The 12,204-nt window shown below is 42.5% G+C and overlaps 1 long non-coding RNA gene across 1 annotated transcript in view; it reads right to left on the bottom strand.

Moving 5' to 3' along the window:
- LOC116408437 overlaps positions 1 to 12,204 on the bottom strand; it is a 182,812-nt gene that overhangs the window by 115,523 nt on the left and 55,085 nt on the right. The window lies entirely within an intron of this gene.

Raw genomic sequence — 12,204 nt, 5'->3', positions numbered from 1 at the left:
ATGGAGAAATACAAGGAGGACCTTTAATAAATGGAATTTGTCACACAACGGACTGCAGGGACTGCTCTAGCTGTTGTAAATGACCCCTAATATTTTTAGGATCCCCAAACTTTGATGAAGATTATGGGTTTGTAGACATTTTGAAACTATTAGCCAGGACTTCACAGAGCCCTATGTATTTTGTCTGCTTGGGCCACTGCCCCATACTGTTTTCCCCTCTGCTTTCACACCTACCAAGACACCTACGGCAACCAATCAAGTATTTGCTTTTAAACATGTACACCAGGGATCCCCAACCTTTCTTACTCGTGAGCCACATTCAAATGTAAAAAGACTTGGAGAGCAACACAAGCATAAAACATGTTCCTGGGGTGCCAAATAAGGGCTTTTATTGGCTATTTGATAAACCCTATATGGACTGGAAGACTACATAAGGTTCTGTTTGGCAGTACATGTGGTTTTTAAGCAACCAAAACTTGCCTCCAAGCCAGGAATACAAACATAAACACCTGCTTTGAGACCACTGGGAGCAACATCCAAGGGGTTGGGGAGCAACATGTTGCTCACGAGCCACTGGTTGTGGACCACTGATGTACACAGTAAACTATTGCTATTTGGTTTCTATGAGTCGCAGGGCCAGATGCAAAGTTTGCAATCTTTATTACCAGTTTTTGTCACTCTGAGTCTCCCCCCCCCCCCCCCCCCACTGATCAGAATGTACAATACAGCAGTGCTTGTGCTTTATGTTCCTCCATTGTGAAGAGATACTGTATCTCCACCACTGCAGAAGAGGCAGAGATTAATCAGCTCTCCGTGGGCTAGAAGTCATCTCCTACGGTGACCAGCGGGCACTGAGTTCCCTGGCATACACCCAGGGACAGATTTTTCCTATATAAAGATAATTTCAATATGATATATATAAATACCGCTCCTTCCACTCAGCACCTTTTCATTCTGCTACTTGGCTTCTATTTATAAATATTTGTGAGTAATAAACAAAACTGCTATTTGCATGTTACAGTACATTAATAAAAAGAGGCTACATTGGGGCAGGACTGACTAAATTCATCTGCTTTCACACTTAGAAAGATATAAAAACACCCTCATGTCGGATGTAGAATCACAGGCACACTTTGTAGCTATATATAAATCAGCTTTGCCTGTTCCTCAGGACTCACAAGTCTCATTATGATAATGTTCTAGTGCCCTCAGCAGGAGCGCTGCCCATGACTCATGCATTCGCCATTTTTTCGTGCCTCGGAGCACAAGTCGGGATGCCAAAATGACAACACAAGTGGCAGAGATCAGCGTTCGCCACAGTCAATCATTTGTTTCATGGGAAAGGAACAAAACGCTGCGGAGCAATCATGGCATTTCTCCTAATTTCACTGCTGATTGGCGCAACATGTGTACATTACTGATTCCATGCTGTTAGGGCCATGCATTAGCAACACCGGCAATTTACCATAAAGGAACACAATATTTAGTGTGCTGGCAGGTCCATTGAAAGAGCAAGGTCGGCACAGTAATATAGCAAGCATTTATCAGTATGGTATTACAGGTAGGGGACCTGTTATCCAAAATGACTTGGGGTTTTCCGGATAAGGGATCTTTCCCTAATTTGGATCTCCATAAAGGTGGCCATATACCTAGCAACTTCGATCTTTCGTGCGACCATCACACCCTCCACTGACAATCAGGGCTTAATCCTCAGATATAGAGGTAGAAACAATAGAAATTCTACCTCCACCTGCCGATTCAGCCCTGAACTTCAATGGCACCTGTTCAAAATCTTTTAACTTGGCCAATCGACGAGTTGACCGATATCCGCAGCCTTTTGCAATATCGGTCGCCTTGTCGAGCCACCATACACGCACAGAATATCGTACGAAACGAGGTTTCATACAATATCATCGGTGCGTGTATGGCCAGCTTTAGTGACAAAATAATTCGCCAGGCATGGAGTCGCTGAAAATGTTCTTGTTTCGCCATTGGTGGATTATTTTGCAAAATGTGCAACAAAGTTCGCCAGGAAAAATTCGCCATGGGACTAAAAATTGATGCCCACGTAAAAAAAATTGTTGTGAGTAAATAAAATGACTCACTACATTTTTCACATTATACTAAAAGTGAACTTAGTGAACAACCACTTTAATAGCACTCCTCCAACAGAATCCTACATTGAAGTCTTTTATTTAAAGATCAAACTGATTTTTTATATTTTATTTTGAAATGTGATGTAGGGCTAGTGATGTTCTTAATTTTCCAGGTGCCTTTTAGTCATGTGACTAAAATTGTGTGCTCTGATAAGCTTCAGTCACACTTTACTGCTGAGCTGCATGTTTGAGTGATATCACCCCCCCCGCCCTTCCCAGCAGCCTATCAGCAGATCAATGAGAAGGGAGCAAGATAGCAGATCACAGACACCTGCACTGCTAAAAATGCAACCATGCCCCACCTAGTGGTGGATATGAGAATAGCACTCAATAGTAAAAACCCAAGTCCAGATCAGCCAAGCCATGACTTCAGTTACACTGAATAGGAAAAACAATAGGTAACCTAAAAGCAGTTCTAATGTGTAGCACTGGCTCCTTCTGAAAGCTCAGACTCAGGCACACCTTACTGCTGCGCTGCAAGTTAGAGTGATATCCCCCCCTCCCAGCAGCCGATCAGCAGAACAATGGGAAGGGAGCAAGATAGCAGCTCCCAGTAGGTATCAGAATAGCACTCAATAGTAAGAAATCCAAGTCCGGCTTGGGACTCCTCCAGTTACATGGGAGTAGGAGAAACAATAGGTTAGCTGAAAGCAGTTCTAATGTGTAGCGCTGGCTGAAAGCTCAGACTCAGGCACAATGCACTGAGATGGCGCCTACACACCAATATTACAGCTAAATATACATTTGTTGGGTTTAGAATAAAGGTTTAAATGGCAGAGTGAATTATTTGCTATGTAAACAGTGTAATTTAGTAATAACAACTATACTATAAAAATCATGACAGAATCCCTTTAATCTACACAATCTACACAGTCCATCTGTACTACAAAAACATAACACATAACACATTCTAGAGCTAAACTACACAGGAGTTTTTGTAGGATGGTGTTGGATCGACAGAACACAGGGTAGTTGCATGGGTTGAAATATAATGGGACTGATAGAAAATTCTGATGTGTAAACTACATGGGAGCTTTGTTATCCAGCGCGACACAACTGTCGGAAGGGAACGCTGCATCTGCTCCAGACATGGCGGATGGAGATGTAGGAACAAAACCCATTATCTGATCTGACTTACATTACAGCAGAGGGGATCAGATATTGTAGGATCCCACAGAATCTTGTGCTGTTGCATGATGAGATTTTGAGGGTCAGATAATGTCTGGGGAGTAGACAGGCAGAGGGGACTTGTTATGGACTGTGGGTGGGTTCAGTAGACTGCTAGATTCATTGCATAAAATCAGGGTTGTACAGGGTCGGACTGGGCCGCTGGGACACCGGGAAATTACACGGTGGGCCCCGTCCCTTGTTGGCCGCAGCGGCCCAGACCCGACACTATTGCTGCTTTCTCCGGCCTCCGATGTCCTCCCCTGATGCGTTTCACATACGTGTTCAGGGAAGGATGTTGGATGGGGGGAGTTGGTTTAGGGGTGCGCCGCGGGGGATGCAGCCGGAGGAGGCACCTTTGGGGATGCAGGGCCCCTGGGGCGGCAGCCCCAGTGGGCCATGCACCCCCCCAGTCCGACCCTGGGGTTGTACCCCCTACGTTGCATTCTGTAGAGTGACGTCACACACCATAGCACACCATGGCTCTCACCCCCCTAGTTCAAATAAATTGAATAAAATAATCAGAAGCACATTCTGTTGACATTATTTGATTATACAAAAAACACATTATTATCACCCTTTATGATAAAACATAAGGCTATGACAAATTGCCTTTGACTTCCATGACATATACAGACATGAAGCTGGAGGCCAATTGTTTTATACAGGACTTAGAATGAGGTATCCACATATTTGTATATATATATATATATAAAAGAAAAGTAGATGCCGCACTCTCAGGTCTTAGTGAAAAATAAAGAAAATGTATTTATTGTGTCAGACTAACGTTTCGGCTGTATCCACAGCCTTTCTCAAAGTGAACAAACATTACAGCAAACCTACTCATAAACCCAAAATGGCGCTAAATTCTGCTAATGACGTCATGTGCTATGCAATTAGTGATTCCCCACCCACTATGTGCAAAACCAAACATAGAAACTACTAAAAAATATTTTAAAATTAACAACAAAGGAATAGACAGAGCAGATACAATCATCAAAAAAAATATAATAAGGATTCAGTGCAAAGAATAAGAAAAGGAACAGAAAGAACAGAAATTACCACCTGTCATAGCTGAACTGCAACTCCCACTCGCTCATCGTATAGAAGCTTTGGGCGATTCATGTAAGCTCACATAGAGAGACTCACTTAGTGCCAAGATCAGGACTTATTTGTAGGTCCCCACATGTACATGTATATATATATATATATATATATATTTCTGTTTCTAATACATCAGTTTCAATGCATCACATGGCACAGGTGATATCACTGTGGACCAATTAAAACTGGTGACATCACACACACCCTCTATAAGCATATGATTTACATGTTATTCATAGCTTGCGTAATATGCAATAATATTTTTAAGGGCAATATCCTGATTTTACCATTACCCATGCGTTACATAGTTACAAATAGTTACAAATAGAACTAGTCCCTGTGAATGACGTACAGTATGTGTATATGCTTACTGACTGGAAATTTAGTACTAAAAACAGAAGTGTGAACTTGAACATCATCACAGGTGAGACTGTTGTGCTGGGCCTGAAATACACTGTATTTTGTGCATGGCGTGTGGGTTTTTGTTGCACTTGCCAGCTTTATTATTAGAGGCTTCTTTGTAAATCTAAATTTAGCAGGTTGCAAATGTACCATGGTTTCCAGGGGCAAATATATAAATCAGAAATATAATTGGTGTAGTGTTAGAGGAGCTTCTGATGTATTTTGAAGATATTTAAAAATGTAAGAATTCCTCACACACATAGTAATATCCCATTATACCTATTCAGTACAGGGTCAAACTGGCCAACTTTGCACCAGGAAAAAACCTGATGGGCCACAGCCCTCGTGGGCCCTGCTCCCTCTCCCACCGTGACCACAAGGAGAAAGTGTCGTAAGTGGTGGTGGGGGGAGGGTGTGCCAACTCCAGCTTGGGTTCGGGGGCCCCCAGGCACCCCCAGTCCAATGCTAATTCAGTAACAAAAGCCGGTGCACACTGGGTACCTACTGTCACAAAACTGATGTTTTTGACATTTTGACTAAATAAATGGCACACTAGAACGTTTGACTACCACTACGCTCTAGCAGAGAAGAGCTGAGGCCAAAATACCCTTGTCCATCTGAGCATTTTGGTGCCAGGGGTGCATTGTACTCAACAGTAGCGGTGACTTGATGCTGCACTTTCACATTCTCTTTAATGCATTGGCTGAATTACTGAGTTTGGGTTAAAGTTTTGTAAAGTCACCGACAATTTTGGAGTCTCCTAAATGATTACATGTTATTATTAAAGCTGCGATATTGTTCCCAGTTTATATTATCTGGCACGTTAATACAAACAGTGTAGGAGCAGACCAGAACAAAGGACCAGAAAGCTGTCCCTGTTAGACCTCACAATCTCGGCATCTCCATAATTAATTTCGGTGCCATTTAGGTGTTTTGTCCTGCAAAAATTTGTGTAATTGTTGAGCCAGTTCATTTCCCTGCTAGTTAATGACCTGGCAAGGCTGATAAGCCAGAATTGTATTCAATAGCATTAGGAGTGTTCCCATTCAGGCACTTAATAACATGAGACATTAGAGCCATTGGCTGGTTGCCTTTGTTATGCTGTAACAGTCCCTGTTTATGGACTGATAATGTGTTTTGTAATAATGTATTTTTTACTTCTGATCCCCGCATCTACTGTGCAAGCGCCGGCTGGATTTACAGTGTACAATCGCACTAAATTAAATTTTGCTTCCCCCCCTTTATTATACATAAGAAGCATTGTTATGAGCAGCCATGGCACACCTCCAAGCTATTCTCTTGTGTTGCCTGATCTTGGCACACTGAGCTTTTCTTAGTACATGCTACTGGGGGTAATGTCCAGCAGTAAACAATAATGTGTGATTAGATCTGGGCTTAGAGGTACCCCCCTTAGACTTTACCCAAGTTTAATTGCACACATAAAAAAGTGTATCACCAGCACAGTATACTTATCATAGTCCCACATCCATATACACATACATCCAGCACACATACATGCATGCAGAGATGGGCAGACTTGGACTGGGCCAACGGGGCACCTGGTGCCAACCTAAATCCAATTCCTTCCAGTGCTCCCCAGCTGACCTCCCTCACCCAATCATGCTTAAGGTAAGTATAATGTGTGTGAGCTCGGGGGGGGGGTTGAGGGCAGTGGCGGCCCCTGGGGTAAGGGGGGCCACCCTTTTCCCCCTAGTACACTAGCCTGCATTGAGGGAGGGATGCACTGGTGGAACAAGCTATGTCTGCTGTATTGCAGTCCCTCCTCCCCCGGAGGGCAGGAGTGTGTTGCACCCGGTAGGTGTGAAGCGAGTGGGTCAGGAGGTGGGGACGGGAGTAGAGGGACTGTTCCCACTGGGCCCCCATAGATTTGTTTGCAGGGGAACTGGCACAACCAAGTTTTGTTACTGAAGGGGTGGTGGTGATGTCATGGAGATAGAGAGTGGGTGTTTTGTGGGTGGGGAGTGGGTGTGATGGGGGTTCGGAATGGGCATGTCGAGGGCAGCAAATTTGTGTGTCGGGTGCAGCAACGGGAGAGACTTAGAAAATTGGTAAAGCTCACAGAAGTGCACTACTTTAGAACCCTATCTATCCCTGAGCCTGACTTCTTGAGTCCCTATTCTGAGAGGACTGACACCACAGAGTACTAACCCAGCTTACTGGCCTCCTCGTTGGAGCATCTGACTGCTCTGCTAACCACCCTGATCCTGCCTTTCATTCCCACAGTGACCTATTACAAATCTATTATAACATTAACTTCACCTACTGGAACCCATGCCCGTTCCAGGCCCTGGGGCACCACTCCCCCCAGCAAGTGGGTAGACCAGAAAAGACTGAGCGCATGTGGGCTTCCCTTTTTATAGGGGGGGCTACTTCCCCTCCCTACTGTAATATAGGCTTACATATATTTGGCCAAAACCCTTCTGGGCCAACTAAGAAATTAAAGGTTGTCAAAACCATTTCTACATAATTCCACAGTACATTAAAGGAAACACTTCACGCAGTTTTTTTTATCTATTAAACCATCTTCACCTATTTTCCATCTTATCCCTGTTCAGCATCTGTTTCTACTCCTCACAGCTGCTCTCAGCCTTTTCCTGCTGCCTCCCCACCCCTCTGGTACACTGTGCCATTATAATCAGCGTGGCTAGAAGAAGGATAACATATTCCATTTAATGCATAACTGGACTGGGATTATAGTTATATATAAGGACATACTTGCATGTAGCTGTAACCCCCATTCACTTATGTATTAAATGGAATACATTATCCTTCCATGCTGATTATAAGGAGAGGCCTGCAGTCATTCGGACAAGCTTTGTTTAGAACTAATTGCATTTCATGTGTCAGTGCAAATTCATTAAATGATAGATGGTTGGCGGTACTCTCTTTTTCCTTTATGTGAAAGGAATTTGCTGCCAACAATGGTCAAAAGTGGTACTACAAGTGACAGTGCCGGAATACTTTTTGTACAATAGTTATACGCTATCATACTTACCCTTTAATAAGGCATTTCTTAAGTCCAACGTGCCTGAAAGTTTTAGTCCTATGTAATAAAGAGATATTTATGAATATCACAGAAGGACATTGCTGAGGTGGGTGCATTATACTGATACTGAACAAGCTCTCATTTCAATACCTTAACCCTTATCACAATTCTGCCTTAGAAATTCTTCTTTGTTATAAATGTAGAATTATTTTCTCTTTCCCTTTTTTGATCTTTTCTCTTTTTTTAGATCCTTGTGCACTGTATTTTATTTGCTATTCATACAGTTGTTTTCCCAGGGGTTTAGAATGTTTGCATGAATAAGCAATTTTCAGCTTAATGCCTATGGATGGGAAACCGAGGAATATAATATATATTTATACCTATATCTGCTCGCTATTATGCATATTTTCATATTAATAATTTGCTCAGGAATATACATCTAAAGGAAATGTTCTAGTAGGTCAGCAGGTAAATAATCAGTTTTATTTTTAAAGCAAATGTAAACCTTTAAAACAAATTCATGTAAAATTGCTCTTCTGAGCACTTTTGCAATTTACAGTAATTAGTTTTCAAAATATTAGCAATTTTTACTCTTCTACTATAATAAAATTAAGCATCATCCCCATCTGTTGGGCAGCGTGTCTTACCAGACAGACAGACAGGCAAACATTTCAGAAGAAAAAGAGAAGAAAGTCATATGACATATGTCCACCTTGAAGTGGTCAGTATCAACTGATCTGATCATTTAGCCCCTGAGCCAACAATCGGATCAGAATTATCACAATGCAGGCTGATGGGGAGAGGGACACATATCAATGCAATAATGCAGTCCTTGTCCCATACAAATGAAAACTATCGGATGGATATCTGGCTGATAGCAGATAAGCACTGTAGGAAACAGTGAGTTTTGTTCTTAAGGTCCCTTAAGGGCTGATAGTAGCTGCCGATATCGGTCCCTTGGACTGTTTCGGCAGCTAATCGGGCCGTGTATGGGCACTACCGACGGGCCTGCCCGACCGATATCTGGCCTGAAATCGGCCAGATCTTGATCGGGCAGGTTAGAAAATCTAGTCGGATCGGGGACCGCATCGGCTCGTTGATGCGGTCCCCGGATGGACTTTTCCTATACCTGCCGTTATAATTTGATCGTTTGGCCCCAGGGTCAAGTGATCTAATTACCCTGGATTCTCCCAATATCGCCCACCCGTAGGTGGGGAATATTGGGAGAAGATATGGGGACCTTTACACGGGAATCTAAACCCATTGTATTCTACAGCTAATCTACTATGAAACCTGTGTCTTTTCCCCTTTTTTAGACTGAATGGCTACCCTGGTGGCTACACAGCAGCTCAATAACTAAGGGTTATAACCCACGGAGCAAGTTACTCGCCCGCGATAGATCTCTGCTATCGGAGGGGGTAACGATAGAAGTTCCCAGCGGTAAGCCCTTTGCATCACTTTTGTTTCCAAAGTTGTGCAAAGTAGCAGAGATCTTTCCCAGGTGAGTATTTCACTCAGTGGGTTCTTACCTTAAAAGTTAGCTGGACCCTCCGTGCTCAACAAGCCAAGGCAATTAAGCTTATGGGGGCCCCATCAGTAGTTAATTAGGGACCCACCCCTCTGTCTTGGCAGTACAACGTGGCATAACTTAATGTTATACAGCGAATGTATTTTACAGACCCAAAATATTGGTAATTTTCATTTTGGATTTCCATTTTCAAATATATAGTGAAACAGTAAATGTGGATCAAGTATTGAAAAATAATAGCTATTTTAGAACCCAATGTTGCCATTAAACTTAAGGCAAAAGGTGAAGAAATCTATCGGCAAGTTTTATTTGACGAACATCAGTAAAAGACTGAGCTGGAGTGAACAATGACGGGGGAGAAATGAATGGCATTTCCCAACTTGTGACCTTGTGGGGGTGTATGCGGAGGAGAACATGCGTCGGAAAGACTCAGCTTGCCAATACACATTTTATTCCTGAGCTTTCATTGAAGCTTTTTTAACCTTGAGTATTTCATCTTACTGGAAGCTTTGCCAACATGTTTTATAAAATATAAACAGCATCTGTAAATACTTGTCCATGACAGAGAAGCAGCCTCTGTTTATCATTGTTGACTGCTTCCTTTCCCTGAAATAAAATGGGAACAATAGCAGGCAAAGGCCATGACGGATACTGGGAACATTAAGTCATGTTTGATTAGGTTTGATGATATGAGGTAAATTGCAGATATTCACGTAAGTCTGAGGGCTCTGGCACACGGGGAGATTAGTCGCCCGCGACAAAACTCCCTGTTCGTGGGTGACTAATCTCCCCGAGTTGCCATGACCCGCCATCCCACCGGCGATGGCACATGCGGCGGCGCGATTTCCCGAAATCGCCGAAAAAGACTCGCGAAATCGCGCCACCGCGTGTGCCATCCCAACGGCGACTTACATGTTTGCCGGTGGGATGGCGGGTCATGGCAACTCGGGGAGATTAGTCGCCCGCGAACAGGGAGTTTTGTCGCGGGCGACTAATCTCCCCGTGTGCCAGAGCCCTGAGAGGAAGTGTCAGGAAATATATGCAGAATATTAGAAATAATATATTATTTCCCCTGACTAGGGAGGGAAATTTAGCAATGTGGGCGCTTCCTATAATAATTTATTGCAATCTAGGGGCCTTGTGATTCCAGTGCAGTATTATGTGAAGCTATGGTCAGCAATAATCTATACACAGGTATGGGACCTGTTATCCAGAATGCTCAGGATCTGGGGTTTTCTGGATAAAGGCTCTTTCTATAATTTGGATCTACATACCTTAAGTATGCTAAAAATTCATTGAAACATTAAACTTAGCCTAACAGTTTTGCATCCAATCAGGATTAGTTATATCTTAGCTGGGACTAAGTATAATGTACTGTTTTGTTATTACAAAAAAAAAAGGTGGCCTTTGGAACTTTCTGGATAACGGATTTCCATAAAATGGATCCCCTGTACTTTTACCCAAACAGCATCCTGTTGATCAAAAAGTTCTACACTAAAATGTTCCTATTAAATGGTGATTGGTATCTTCACTGGCACAGGTTTATCCTATTGCTTTGTGGAGGCATTGAGCCACATTGGAGGTCTGTTCCTTTTGCAGTAATCCATATGGAAATCCATTAGTGGCCAAAATCATCACCCTCAGTAATATGATACCCATCTGCAAGGCTTTGTAAAAGTAACATAATAGTAGAGTTATGGGTGATAAATACAAACGTCTGTAGACCTTCAATAATGGGACTTTAAGATGGAATAGATGCCCCTACATACCCATGCAGCAAGGAGGCCATTATCATGAATGCCTACCTACCATTAGGATAGTGAGTATTTTTTTCTGCTGATGGATGTCCTCCAATCTGCTGTGGTCCACTAGTGGAGAAAATGCCACTTGAGACATTAACCTTGGGCTTTAAATCTTTCTCTGGGTAGATGCACATTACAGTGATGGACATTTACAGCACCAAATTCTTTCCCCTTTACTTAAAAACAGACAAGTGGTTTCCAAAGGGATCCTATACTGCTGCTCAGGCTGCACAAATACTATAACTGCCCCTTGCCTATTCCATGAACATTATTTATTACTTTGTGTCCTTCCAAAAGAAAATTGCAAAAAAGAAATGTACTTGATCCTGGTATTCACCATAGGACAACTGTGAAGAAGCAACACACATAGCTTTATAGAGATAATGGAAACAATTATCTAAAGTTCAGGTCAATGGAGCCAGTATCCTAGGCATCAGTAGATGTTGCATATTGACAGAGAAAAATGATACTAGTTTGGTTGAGATGTTGACTACACTTTACAAGGCATTAACCCCCAAAGAGGAGCAGTGAAAAATGTAGGGAAACTATGGAGTAATTTGCCATTATCTTGGTAAATGAAAATAGTATTGCCTCTTTTAATTTAGTTTAGTTGGAGACAAGTTTTGGAAGCACAGAGACACAGTTTTACTCCAAGCAAAGTCTCCTGAAGGCCTCAGTCCACACCACAACCCTTATTTAGCACCCTCAAAGAACTTTTTTCATGCTTTTGTGGCTCACCAACACTTTATACATCTGAGTGTGGCCCATAAGTAAAAAGGTTGGGGATCCCTGGTGTGGAGCTTCTGTGCAACTTCCTAGTTCAGCACATCTATAACAAGTAAGAATCATTGGTACATTTCCGTTGGATAAAGGTAATAAAGCTACTGTAGGCAGCACACAACCCATTACATTTGTGTTTATGGTCATGGTAGACAGCTACATTTCATGTCAACTTCAAATAAGAAGTATTTGGAGAAAAACATATGCAATGAAACTGTTAAGCATCAAACAATATAGTACAAAATGATTCCAGTCATA

Source organism: Xenopus tropicalis, chromosome 1 (assembly GCF_000004195.4).
Source record: "Xenopus tropicalis strain Nigerian chromosome 1, UCB_Xtro_10.0, whole genome shotgun sequence".
NCBI lineage: Eukaryota > Metazoa > Chordata > Amphibia > Anura > Pipidae > Xenopus > Xenopus tropicalis.
This window is presented reverse-complemented; position numbering and strand designations above follow the sequence as displayed.